We start from the raw sequence: 11,915 nt of genomic DNA, 5'->3' as shown, positions 1-11,915 counted from the left end.
ATAAGGTAGCAAAAGACATGAGGAAACAATGGTTCATGGCGATTCTTAGATAAGTTTGAGATCCCTACACTTAATTCTATTATTTAAACCTATAGGTTAAATGTTGACAATATGTTTGATGAAATGCCTATCATGGCTAGTAGGGGTCTTGTTAAGGTCTTGATAAACTATTTTCTTTTGCATCATTGTTTCCCTGTACTTTACTTGATTATGATCTTTCATTCCATTCTGGGCAGTGGCCTAGGCTCTGGGCCTGAAAAAGTGGCTTAATTCCCGGGGTCACTGGCACAAAACTGGCAAATTTGGTCCACAGTCGCTGGCAAGAAGGCCTATCAGAGAAAATTTAGGTCTCTAGTTGCCCTCTTTCCCATAGCATGAGAGAGACTATGGCCTAAAAGATCGAAAACAATAGTGGGACCCGAGGAAAGGTTGTCTAAGTGGCTGACCTATCCCTTGAGGGTTCTATTGATGATGCTAAATGATTGTGTGTGATGTTCCGTTGATTCCACTTCCTTAAGGTTACCTAGGAGGTTGAATCTGATCATAGTAGCCTCTGGTCTCATGTTTTCCCTGGTTGGCATGGTTACTTGGGTGCATGTGGGAGGAGGTTTTTACAGGTGTAGAGAAAAGGAAAAGGAACATTTTCCCCTAGCAGGAACAAAATACCTTAGCACCTTAATGCTAAGCAGCGGGTCACATCTCTTGGTCCCATGGAGGAGAAAAACTCAAGGAGATCAGCAAGCTAAAGATAGTGGTGCTGAGAAGTATCGTAACACTGCATCACTATGAAGCTATGCCATGGAGTTTCTATGAAAAGGAAGTACGAAGAGTTAAAGGATGTATGGGTTGAAAACTGTGAAATTGAATGCAGGCACAAAGTATTAGGTAGTTGAAAGGTGCTAAACCTGCAAAAGACCCTGTGACAACAAATCAAGGACAACATTTCTGGCACAGAATAATTCGAGAGACTGAAGGAATCAATCGACTTCTTCGCGTGCATGAATGGTTGTGCTAAATGAGAGCAAAGCAGTCACTTCTATGATCTGTTAAAATCTCTTTGGATTGATAAATGAAATTGGGGCTCTCGGAGGTGTGTGCAGGTCCCCTAAGAATTAATTTCTCACAGGATCTTTATGCAGTCAAACTATGAAGAACTACAAGGTCCATCTCTCTTTTGGGCTCTGTGACAAGAAACTATCAGAATAAGTAAGAGTGGAAAGTGAAGCCATGCCTGAGTACAGCTTGGCAGCTAAAGGATAGAGAGGCGAGACTCCCTTGTGCAGAGTGCCTTAGTGGAACAAAACCATCACCAATAACAGGAAAGATGGGGAAGTGAGCATATGTGTGTGTACGCAGTGCTGTGAGATAGAGCATCGAATCAGAGAGGTTGAAGAACCTAGGAGGACACTATGTAATACAACAACAAAAGAAGCATGAGGACTGTGTGGATAATTGCAAGGGTAGTGGTGAAGATCAGTCAGAGTAGAGCCCTTAATAGAGAAGGCAGAGTGTAGAGGAAGTGTTACTATGAGCAGCGAGAGGAGACCTACTACAAGTGAGAACAAAAGGTAGAGTGCAGAAATCAAATCTATGAACATCCATTGTTGATATTTTACTTGTATAATCATATGCCTTTGTTTTCAGTGTGAAAATTGTATGAAATAGTAGAACATTGGCAAGAGCATGTTGGTGCCTGCATACTAAAGAGGTTGGTTCCTCTTGGAAAGTTGGTGCTTGCTAACCAAAAGGAGTCGGTGCCTCCTGTAAGTAGGTGCTCACAAACTAACAGATGTAATTAAGTGGGTGATTAACTTACATCATAAACAAACAAAAAATTTGGTGGTTTTTTCCCTATAGGTTTCCACATGAAAAACACTGTGTCAAATGTGTGTTGCTCATGTGATTGTTGTTTGAACATTGGGTCTGAAATTTTGTTGATGTATTGTTTCTTTGAATGAATTCTCTCACAAATAAAATAATATAACAAGGAATGTAATTATAATAAGAAAAATAATAGAGCTTCTAAATTACTGATTCACCCCTCCTCTTAACATTTACTTATTTCAACAGTTACAGAGATAACATTATCTCCATTTTAGCAAAGAGTGTTATATTTGAATTTATGTGTTTTAAAATTTGTTTTCTTCAAAGGATATTGATACTTTTTATTTCTTTTGCTTGCAAGTATATATAGGGTTTTTATTTTTCATTTGGAGTTTATTTATCCAACATGAGCATTTTCCATGATTACTCTACGAGGGTATTCCAAGATTCTTGTCGCTAATTGCAAGGTACTGATGAAGTTACAATTCACATCTATTTGGCATTTCTTAATATTATTTTTATATATCGTTTTACCAAGCTTTAAATCCTTTGTTTTTCTGAAGTAGGTATTCTTAAAAAATTATTGTGGTTGCTTCCATGGTTGAATTTAGCATTTAAATTGCTTGTGAGCCTTTAATTCTTGGTTGTCTTGGATCTCTAAAAAGATACCTTGAGTCTTGCCTTTTAGGTAATTTCTTGAACAATAATATTTCTCCTCTATTGGGTTAGCTTCTTTTTCCTTTACTTATTCCTCTCATTGTCATTATTATGGTAAGGATTTTTAAAATAAAAAGCCTAACCCTCTGGGTATATCTATGTATATTTATTTTTACTTTAATTACTTTGATCTCAAAACTGGGGTTTTGGTTATTTGCATGTTCTTGTGAGAACAACTATCAACCCTTTGTATATTGTAGGTTGTGATGGGGTTTCTATTATAATCATAGTTTAGGGTTTTTAATTATATATATATATATATATATATATATATATATTTTCTTCCACTTACATTTTTCCTCTAGTTTTATTCTAGGAATTTATATAGGGTTTTAAACCCTCTCTATGTTATAATACTTTTATCTAAATTTCTCTTTTACTTTTGCGTTCTAGGTTTTAACCCAATCTAGGTAATTTCTTTGAAATTATAATATAATTATTTTTAATTTACAGAGTTCTTAACTACACCATTAAGGAAATATTTCCAGGTAAAAACCCTCTCTTGGGTACTATTCACAGTACAAGAACTAATTTAGTTCACTTACACATTGCAGTATAAATACTAATTTCTATTTCACTACTCTTCATAGGTAATAACATTCTCAAGGCGAAATTTTGAAACTTTTCCTTTGTACAAGTACTCTGGAGCTTTTCTTTTTGCTCATGAAGACTTCAGGTTCCTCATCTCAGGTAAAATGACCCCGAAAATCCCTGGAATGTTTTTGTTTGTTTGTTTATGAATCTATGTTTGAGGCAATTCACCAGGGTTTTCTATCATTTGTCTATAACTTATGGACTAAATTTGTTAATTCTATTTCACTTCCTTTTTTGATGGACTTTTTGTTAACTATCTTCCATGCCTAACATTATGCATATTTATGGTTTTCTCCAACCCAGAACTATTGTTAGTTGTAACTCGTTGAGGTCAATATCCACCTGTACTGCTTATTAAGGATGTTTATATTTCTGTTAATAAAATGTTGTTAAATATATGCGTCAGCTTTACATATGTTTCAATTTTCATCATGTATGATTAATTTTTCATTTCATGCAAAGTGACATCTATTACTCTTTTTTTTTGTTACTACTCTACTTCTCAACTTTAATTATAAATAAGTAGGTCTTACTAGCCTTTCTACATATAGTAGATACTTTACCTTAGCATGTAATATTTTTTATATCCTTCTTACATATATACTTTACTAAGTCTTTGTACATAGTAATATAGTATGTATATATTTTGCTTTACTATAGTTAGAATACCATATAATTATTACCTTTCATACCTTTAGAGCTATAATTAATTACCATTTATGTATAAGTATGACTAGGTTAATTTAAAAAGGTTTAACTATGAAAATATTTAGCACTAGTACTTTATAATTTTCCACACTTCAAACACTCATAAATTTTATGCAAACTCATCCTATTTTTCTAATTTATCAGGTCTTTTAGTGGCCTTTAGTTGATTACTAATGTCATGATGTTTTAAACATACAATCCAATTTTTTATACCACTCCTTGCCATTTCAAAAACACAACTATTTCTTAAGAGGTTATATTTTATTATATAATATTGAATTGATATGTTTGGAACAAATTTCACGAGAACTACCTAACTTCTATCATTTTATGATATTGTTATTTAGCTTCTCATATATGTTATATATAAAAGAAATTATTTTATTCTTATTCGAGATTGAGAACAAACCTCAATAGTCATATGAGTTCTTATGTCGGTGTTCATATATAAAAATTAGTGAATATGAACTCATGAAATTCCTATATTGATCTGGATCTCTTTAACTACTAGAATTAACCAAGACCTTTTACTTTTGTGATGTTAGCTGAATTGCATGTAACAAAGTATGATAAACCACATGTGCATACTGTAAAAAAGATGAAACATAATGACAACCATCAAATCAAAGAACACAAACACATTGATAACGAAGTTCACCCAGTGTGGGCTATGTCTCCGGGCCCTGATGTCAAGAGTGGGGAGGACGCTTCATTAAATGCTCCAAATGATGATGATTTACATGGTATTTTCTTTGTCATTACAAGGATGAATACCCTCAACAAGAGTGGCATGTCTCTCCACGAGATGTTCTTCCTATAGGAACTCTCACTCAAATGGGCATTCCTTCAAAATGAGAAGCTAACAAATTCTCACAAGATGTGGCATACAACTATCCCTCAACATTATGGTAATCAGGGATCTCAAAAACCAAAACATCATCTCAGCAAATTAGAATAAAAGCGTGACATAACTACATCATATACCTCCACTTTCAGAGATCGCCCAAAAATTCAAAGATCAGTTGTTGAAATGCACATCACTGCTAAATTCATGGCGTGAAATTGTGTCAAACGACTATAAACTTTTCCCCTTTCTGAGACTGTCAAATTCCAGACCCTCAGGTAACTCGAAGATTCCCCCAAAGATTCCTTCCTAAAGATGACAGAAAAATATGTTGCTCGGATGACTATTCTGAGAAGCAACAGAGGGCTTGCTAGACACTTACATTTATGCTGCTTAGATGGGGAAACAGACTGCACGATTTGACTCCTGGAGATAAAACATGCAAAAATGACTATCAACTTGTCAAAATATGACACTCGCATCTCTGGCCCTCTAAGGGAATATTTCCAACATCTTGGCATACCCCTTGCTCATGGTTTTCCTCCTCCTAGTGTTTCTGGGAAAACTAGTGTCTTTTCAAACGACTAGCCCTCTAGGTTTGGCAGCTACCCTAGAAATAACAGTTTAAAGCAATTCACGATTTATTATATGTGTAATGGATAAGAGAAAGACAATGGGACCAACCTGGAACTTCCGCTTAATCCTTTGCTTGATCTCTCTCCTTCTTGAAAGAGCTTGCCACTCCTCCCTATACTTATCCTGCTTGGAGAGTACCTGTAGAAACATAGTAACAAAGAACCATCAAAGCATATTGATCTGTTACAACATACACATTACAGAATCAGATATATAATGAACATATAATAGCATTCACAGATGATCACATTCACAATTGCACAATCATATGGAAGAAAAATTGAAGAACTTTATTAAATAGAAGGGAGAATTAAAACCTAGTTGTCTGATCCAGCATCATCCTCCCAGCATCAAGTCCTCTTCACCTCATGAAATAGCAAAATCACACCAACAATACAATGCTCTTTTTCTCAATTACAAACTATCAGCACTTCCTTGCAATTCACAATATTCTAGCCTTCAGATCTATTAGATGAGGGATCCATTTATAGATGTGTGCAAAGGTGTGAGTCATCTCTAGGGTTTTGATTAGTGTCATTCCACTTGTTACATTTGGTTCCACAAGAGAGGGCATAACTGAAGTTTAGATCCCTTACTCATCCTTGGGCGAATTCATAGAGGCAAGTGGCACAGGAGAAGTTTCTAGAAGATTCCATGAGCAACCAGCAAGCAAACTGTCTCGGACATTTGTCCATCCTCACTCATCACACCCTATAGAAGGCCCAAATAGTATGCATCACACCTAGGCAATGTAACACTCAGTATGCATCACACTTTGCCAGTGGAGCAGTCAGTATGGTTCAGTTTAGGCCATTTCTGGATGGTTTCTCAGGTGGAACTTTTGGGGAATGATGTAATCAAATGACCATGTTATTTTAGGGTATGAAACAACTCTTTTAGGCATTGATGAGCCCTAGTTTATTGACATATAAGATTGGGGTTGAAGTTACCAAATATGTCTATAACAGTTGCCCCCTAAAGCATGAAGTCATAAATCTTGATGTCGGGTGAAATGCTTTATCATGAGGATCCGAGGTTTCGAACTGGAAGGTGACCTACACAAGTTACAATAAAATACATCATCATAATACAATTTTCATGATCTAGCTGAGGTAGGCATTCCCATGCGCAACTTTATAAATTCATTTCATGTACATAGATTAGATAGTCATCTGCAGATGCAGACTGATGATTCTTCAGATGTAGAGTCATCATCCCTGGTTCAGATGACCATCTGTGCAGCACCTTTGTACATTTGATGTTTTTATATCCCTGAATATATCGCAGCCCGGATGGATGAAACTAGATCCGGGGTCTTCAAACTCGTTCAATCTTTGCCCAATGTACAAGTCAATCCATGTGAAGAGATGTTCTGAAGTCGAGAATGGAAAGACATCACCTCATTACCAGCCAATAATATGAGTTGTTAACAGATGCGAGAGGAATCACCAATAATGATGATGATCCTCAAGGTACTACAGTAAAATTCACGTGGTGTGAATATATGACCCAATGTCGAACACCACACAAAATCTTTCAGTCAAAGGCCATTGATGCCAACCTGTCACCGAAAGTGAGAAACTTGCCATTGATGCATGAAAGCTTCAAAGCACTGAAAGGGGTGTTTCTAAGTCAACTTCTTGTATAATGAGTTGATGTTGACAAGAAGTAACTCATCATAGGAGGGCCTTAATGTATCCCACATCTACGACACGAAACAAAGCAAATGATTTCTGGAGGTGAAAAAAAACTGACGACACAAGGTTCAAGAATGGCAATCATGAAAAATGAAGGTTGAAGTATTGCAGTGGATGAGGCATTAACTGGATTATGGTTTCTCGACTGAATGAATTCTCTTGAATGTGTTGGCAACACTGAGATGAATTGGTAGTGTTAACCCCAAAAGATGGATGGTATGAAAGACCAATGGTGAGATGACTGGTGAACGGAATAACCCAACCCAACTCAAACACGGAGATGAAGTGAAAGTGTCATGTTCAAGAGCAACCTGCTACCATAAAGTTTTCAATTTTTCTTCCCTTTTTCCCCAGTCATTGATGACTAGTACCTCTTTATTTTTGTCAAGCTTGAGGAGGATAACATATGCTTGTTCTATAATTTTCCCTTCAGGCAAACCTGTCGTATTTAATATTTTAACAAGTCTAGTGACAATGAAACTCAGTCTCGTCTAGATGGACAAGTTTGTCTCTATTGTTTTAACGAGTTTAACGACAAGGATAAATTGGTCCTTTTCATGTTTAGAGGGTTTGAAAAGGGACAAAAAGAAAACTTCGTAAGTTCTTTTTCGTAAAGTAATCCCTCAGGTCCGAAAAAGGATAAAATGATACAGGAGGGATGACATTTCCAATACTTTAATGAGCTATAAAGGACAAGCGCTCGACAATCTTTTTCATGTTTAAAGAGTCTGAAAAGAGTTTAAAGAGGACTCTGTTTTGAGGAACGAGTGCTGTCTAGGGTAGCTACTGGTTTAGGTAATGTTGGAACTTCTCAAAACATGTTGATTTATGTGAAGAGGCTAGCTAATACGACCACTCATTACAACTGTTCCTCAGAAAGGGTAAAACAACCAAGTGAAAGCATATGATCGGCCAAAGGGATGGTGGTGATGGGATGAACACAACCAAGGCTCAAAAAGCTGATAGAATGGCAATCACAAGGGTTAAAAATTGAAAATGGGTTCATTTTTAGACAAGCTTGAACCATAGGGAACTATGCTTGGATTCAGTTTCATTTTTACACAAGCTCAAAATGAAAAATTATGCTTGAAAATCATTTACATGTCCTCAACATGATAAAAAAGAGAGTCTTCTGTAACCAGATGGAAATCGCTGCAGTGAAGCAGGATGGTTATCCAACGTCTCTTTGGCTTTGTCCAGATAGACAAAGGTGAATGGCTTCACATAACCTACAGCGAAACTTGTCTTTACCACTAGGTGTATGCCCCCCAAGCTTCATTGCATTTGCCTAAATAGACTACTCATGGCTATCAAGTGGGTGGAATGAAGGTTCTTTTACGAGATCAAGTGAAAGACTCGACTTTGAACTTGAGACCTTGTTTCATTTTTCAATGAGCTTGACACAAGACAAGGAATTATGCTCACATCCTTGGTTTAATTTTTTAACGAGGTTGACACAAGACTAGGAACCATCCTCATACTCCTTGTTTCATTTTTAATGAGGTTGACACAAGACTAGGAACCATCCTCATACTCCTTGTTTCATTTTTTAACGAGGTTGACACAAGACAATGAACTATCCTTGGGCTCCTTGTTTCATTTTTTAACGAGGTTGACACAAGACTAGGAATTATCCTTGGACCTCACGATCATAACTCGTAAGAGGTCATGAAGGAGAAATCTGGTTCCAATGCCCCCAGTACATGATGTACAACATCACTGAATTGATCGCCAACTGATGTAGGTATGGAACAGGTTGCCACATAATTAACCCATGGCGGGGATGATACCATTGGTATAAATGGACCATTTAGGAACGATGGTTGACTAGAAGCTATATTTGGACTGGGAAATGAAAGCTGGTCAACGGTGACAATTTTGCCTTCATGCAGGAAACAAATAACTTGAAAGAGTGTTCAAACAATAGCTCCCATGCCATAAACATAGTCGCGTCCTAGAAGTAAATTATAATCTAAAGGGCCTGGGACTACCATCACGTTCAGATAAATGGTTTTCCCTCCCAAAGTAATAGGTAACTGAGGAAGGATTCCTAATGGTCGACTCATTCCTTTGTTAAAACCCAACAAATTCTGTGTAACTAGCACAAGCGGTGGCGAACCAAGCGCTTGCCCATCAGTTGAGGAAAGGATACTCATTGATGCACCTTCATCTATAATAGCGCCAGATACAATCATTTTACAAACTTCTACTATGATCTGGAAAGGCACATAAGAAGGAAGGTGGAATCCTGCCAGTCGATTCCAATCAAAGGAAGTGACTAGACTACTTGGAGGGGGTACCGTAGAAACGGGAGAATTAACCCCTTGAGTTACGAGAACTGGAGGATTTTCCTCCTGTCTTGATGGAACAGGTGGACTTCCCCCAAGCTCATTTGAATCTGAGGAAACAAAAAGAACTTGAGTGGTATCATTTTCACTCTCTTCGGGAAAGGTATGATTAGCTGAAGGTGAAATCGGGTCAACTGTTACCTCAACCTGTTGATTTTGGTTGGGTATAGACTCATAGGATTCACTTTCAGAGAGAGTGGTTTTGACCAACGATTGATTTAAGTCTATCGGTTCATCAACTCGTGAAGCATTTAGGGAGAGTTTCCTATAACCAAATGGAATTCGCTGCGGTGAAGCAGGACAGTTATCCAGCACTCTTTTGGCTTCATCAAGAAAAGGAAAAAGGTGAAGGGAATGATTACCTTCACATAACCTACATGGAATCCTGACCTTTCCCTTCTGTCCATGAACTTTACTATCACTAGTTGATGGTGTGTTACCAACATGATCTCTAGAGGTTGATGACACAGGATGGTGTGAATGGGAAGACCATTCTTTCAAGATCTGAGGAAAGTAAGGACAATTTCGATGAAAATGGTCTCCCGCACAAATTATGCATGGATATTTGGCTTTGTGAAGCTTAATGGATGGATTTTCATCAGATGTTGCATTCAGAGCAATGGTTGCTTGGTTGCCCCCTTGCTGAATTGGCTTCTTCTTCTTCTCTTGCCCTTTCTTCTTCTTCTTAGCCACTTGGTTACTAGTATCAATACTTTCACCAAGCGAAGAGGAAGAAGGGGAGGAAGAAACAAATGAGGAAGAAGGAAAAGGGTCAACTTCAGGATCAACTGGAGGTTGATTTTGTCCAGTTGCCGGTGGACTTAATTGAGGAGAAATCACAACATTTTGAACAAAATAGGTTGAAAACAGCCATATTGGCATGCCAATGGTAAATCCTGGAAGGGATAATGTAGCCATATAAGGAGCACCAATATTTCTGAAAGAAGGAAAAGGACTAGGATTCCCATCAAAAGGGATTCCTTGATCAGTGGACTCCGGATTTGTCGCCATATGTCTCAACCTAAGATCAACTAAGGAATAGGGATGTTATTCGTAGTCAATTAATTTTAACAACACTTTGGACACAACTTTGCTTTTTCAGTTTTTAAGAGTCAAGAAAAAGATAAAGATGACTCTAGTCTCCTTCGATTTTTAATGAGCCTGAAAGGACAAGTGCTTAGATGGACCTTTTATTTTAAAGAGTTGAAAAGGAACGAAAGTGACTACTCTAGGAAATCTAGACAAAGGGATTACCAAACCAATCGCAAAACTGCAATATACACCTTGGTAATAAATTAAAAAGAAATTACCAAGGACTTATGTATGGCAGTCAATCTTCCCGAATGCTATGTTCAGTGCATTGCGATCAATAAGGCGGCAGACTCAGCTTCCTATGGATAAAGGATTTAAGCCTATAGTGGTCTCCCAATATATACGCGATGGTACGGGGAGCACAAGTCCATGCTAGCACTTGTCATATCAAAGAGGAGGAATCATCCAACCTTCAATGAAAATGATAGCCACTAGTTTTAACGACGCCAGAACACGTCACTAACCTAGACCTCTAGATATGTTGCGTTAAGTTCCAAAGCATTGTTAGGTTCATTGAAATTCATTGTAAATTTGATCTTGTTTAGAGTTTGCCTTTCAATGGTTCACCGCATGATGATGATCTGAAATTCCTATGATGCAACCTACAATGATAAACAATCTTTGTTTATTCGAGCAATGAAAATCCTAGCTACTAGGGAAATAAGCTAACAATGCTTTTAAGCAAAGAGCAAAGAGCACACACTGGTGCATTTCCCTAAATCATCTTTTCGCACACAAATCAAAAAATTCTAAATGCAAATGCATGTATTTTTTTTCACTTTCCTTAATGTGAAAAGTACCAAAAGGAAAACTAAATGCAGCAAATATCTAAAATATTTTACTCAAAATGACATTTTCGACAATTTCTTCTTCAAAAGAGAAAGGAAGACTCAAAAACGACACTTTCAATTTTGATCAAAAATTCTTTAGACACTTTGAATTTAAGCAAATCAATTCAAACACATGAGGAAAATTTCAATCGACTATCAAGGGAAGGAAGAATTTACGACACTTTTCTTTTCGACACAAAACGACAATTACGACACTTTTTGTATCAAAGCGACAAATCGACTAAAACAATTTTTCGACAAAGGATTGTAAATGAGGAACAAATACACAAAAAAATTCACTAATCCTATTGTAATTTAGGCTGATCTAAGTGATGAAAGTAAGCTTTAGTAAAGAGGCACTATTCATTTGCAGCAAAACAACCAAACAAACTGAAAACAAGGTAAAAAAACCTCAATTTCTAGATGGAAAAAGAGTTCAGTTAATCATCGCACCTAGGCTTCACAAAAATTGAGATGCATTACACTTACTGCACTCGGGAGGTGCTATGCATACTGAGTCACAGTGGGAAACAGTGCGATGGTCCAGGGAGCGCAACTGAAATGGGTTTTGGTTCAAATGAGGAGTTGTTTTCAATGTATTAAGATGGGTTTTCATGAACAATGA

This window comes from Pinus tabuliformis, chromosome J (genome assembly GCF_031772625.1).
Source record: "Pinus tabuliformis cultivar Carrire ecotype Pingquan chromosome J, CPIR1, whole genome shotgun sequence".
Classification (NCBI taxonomy): domain Eukaryota; kingdom Viridiplantae; phylum Streptophyta; class Pinopsida; order Pinales; family Pinaceae; genus Pinus; species Pinus tabuliformis.
Note: the sequence above shows the minus strand (reverse complement) of the source record.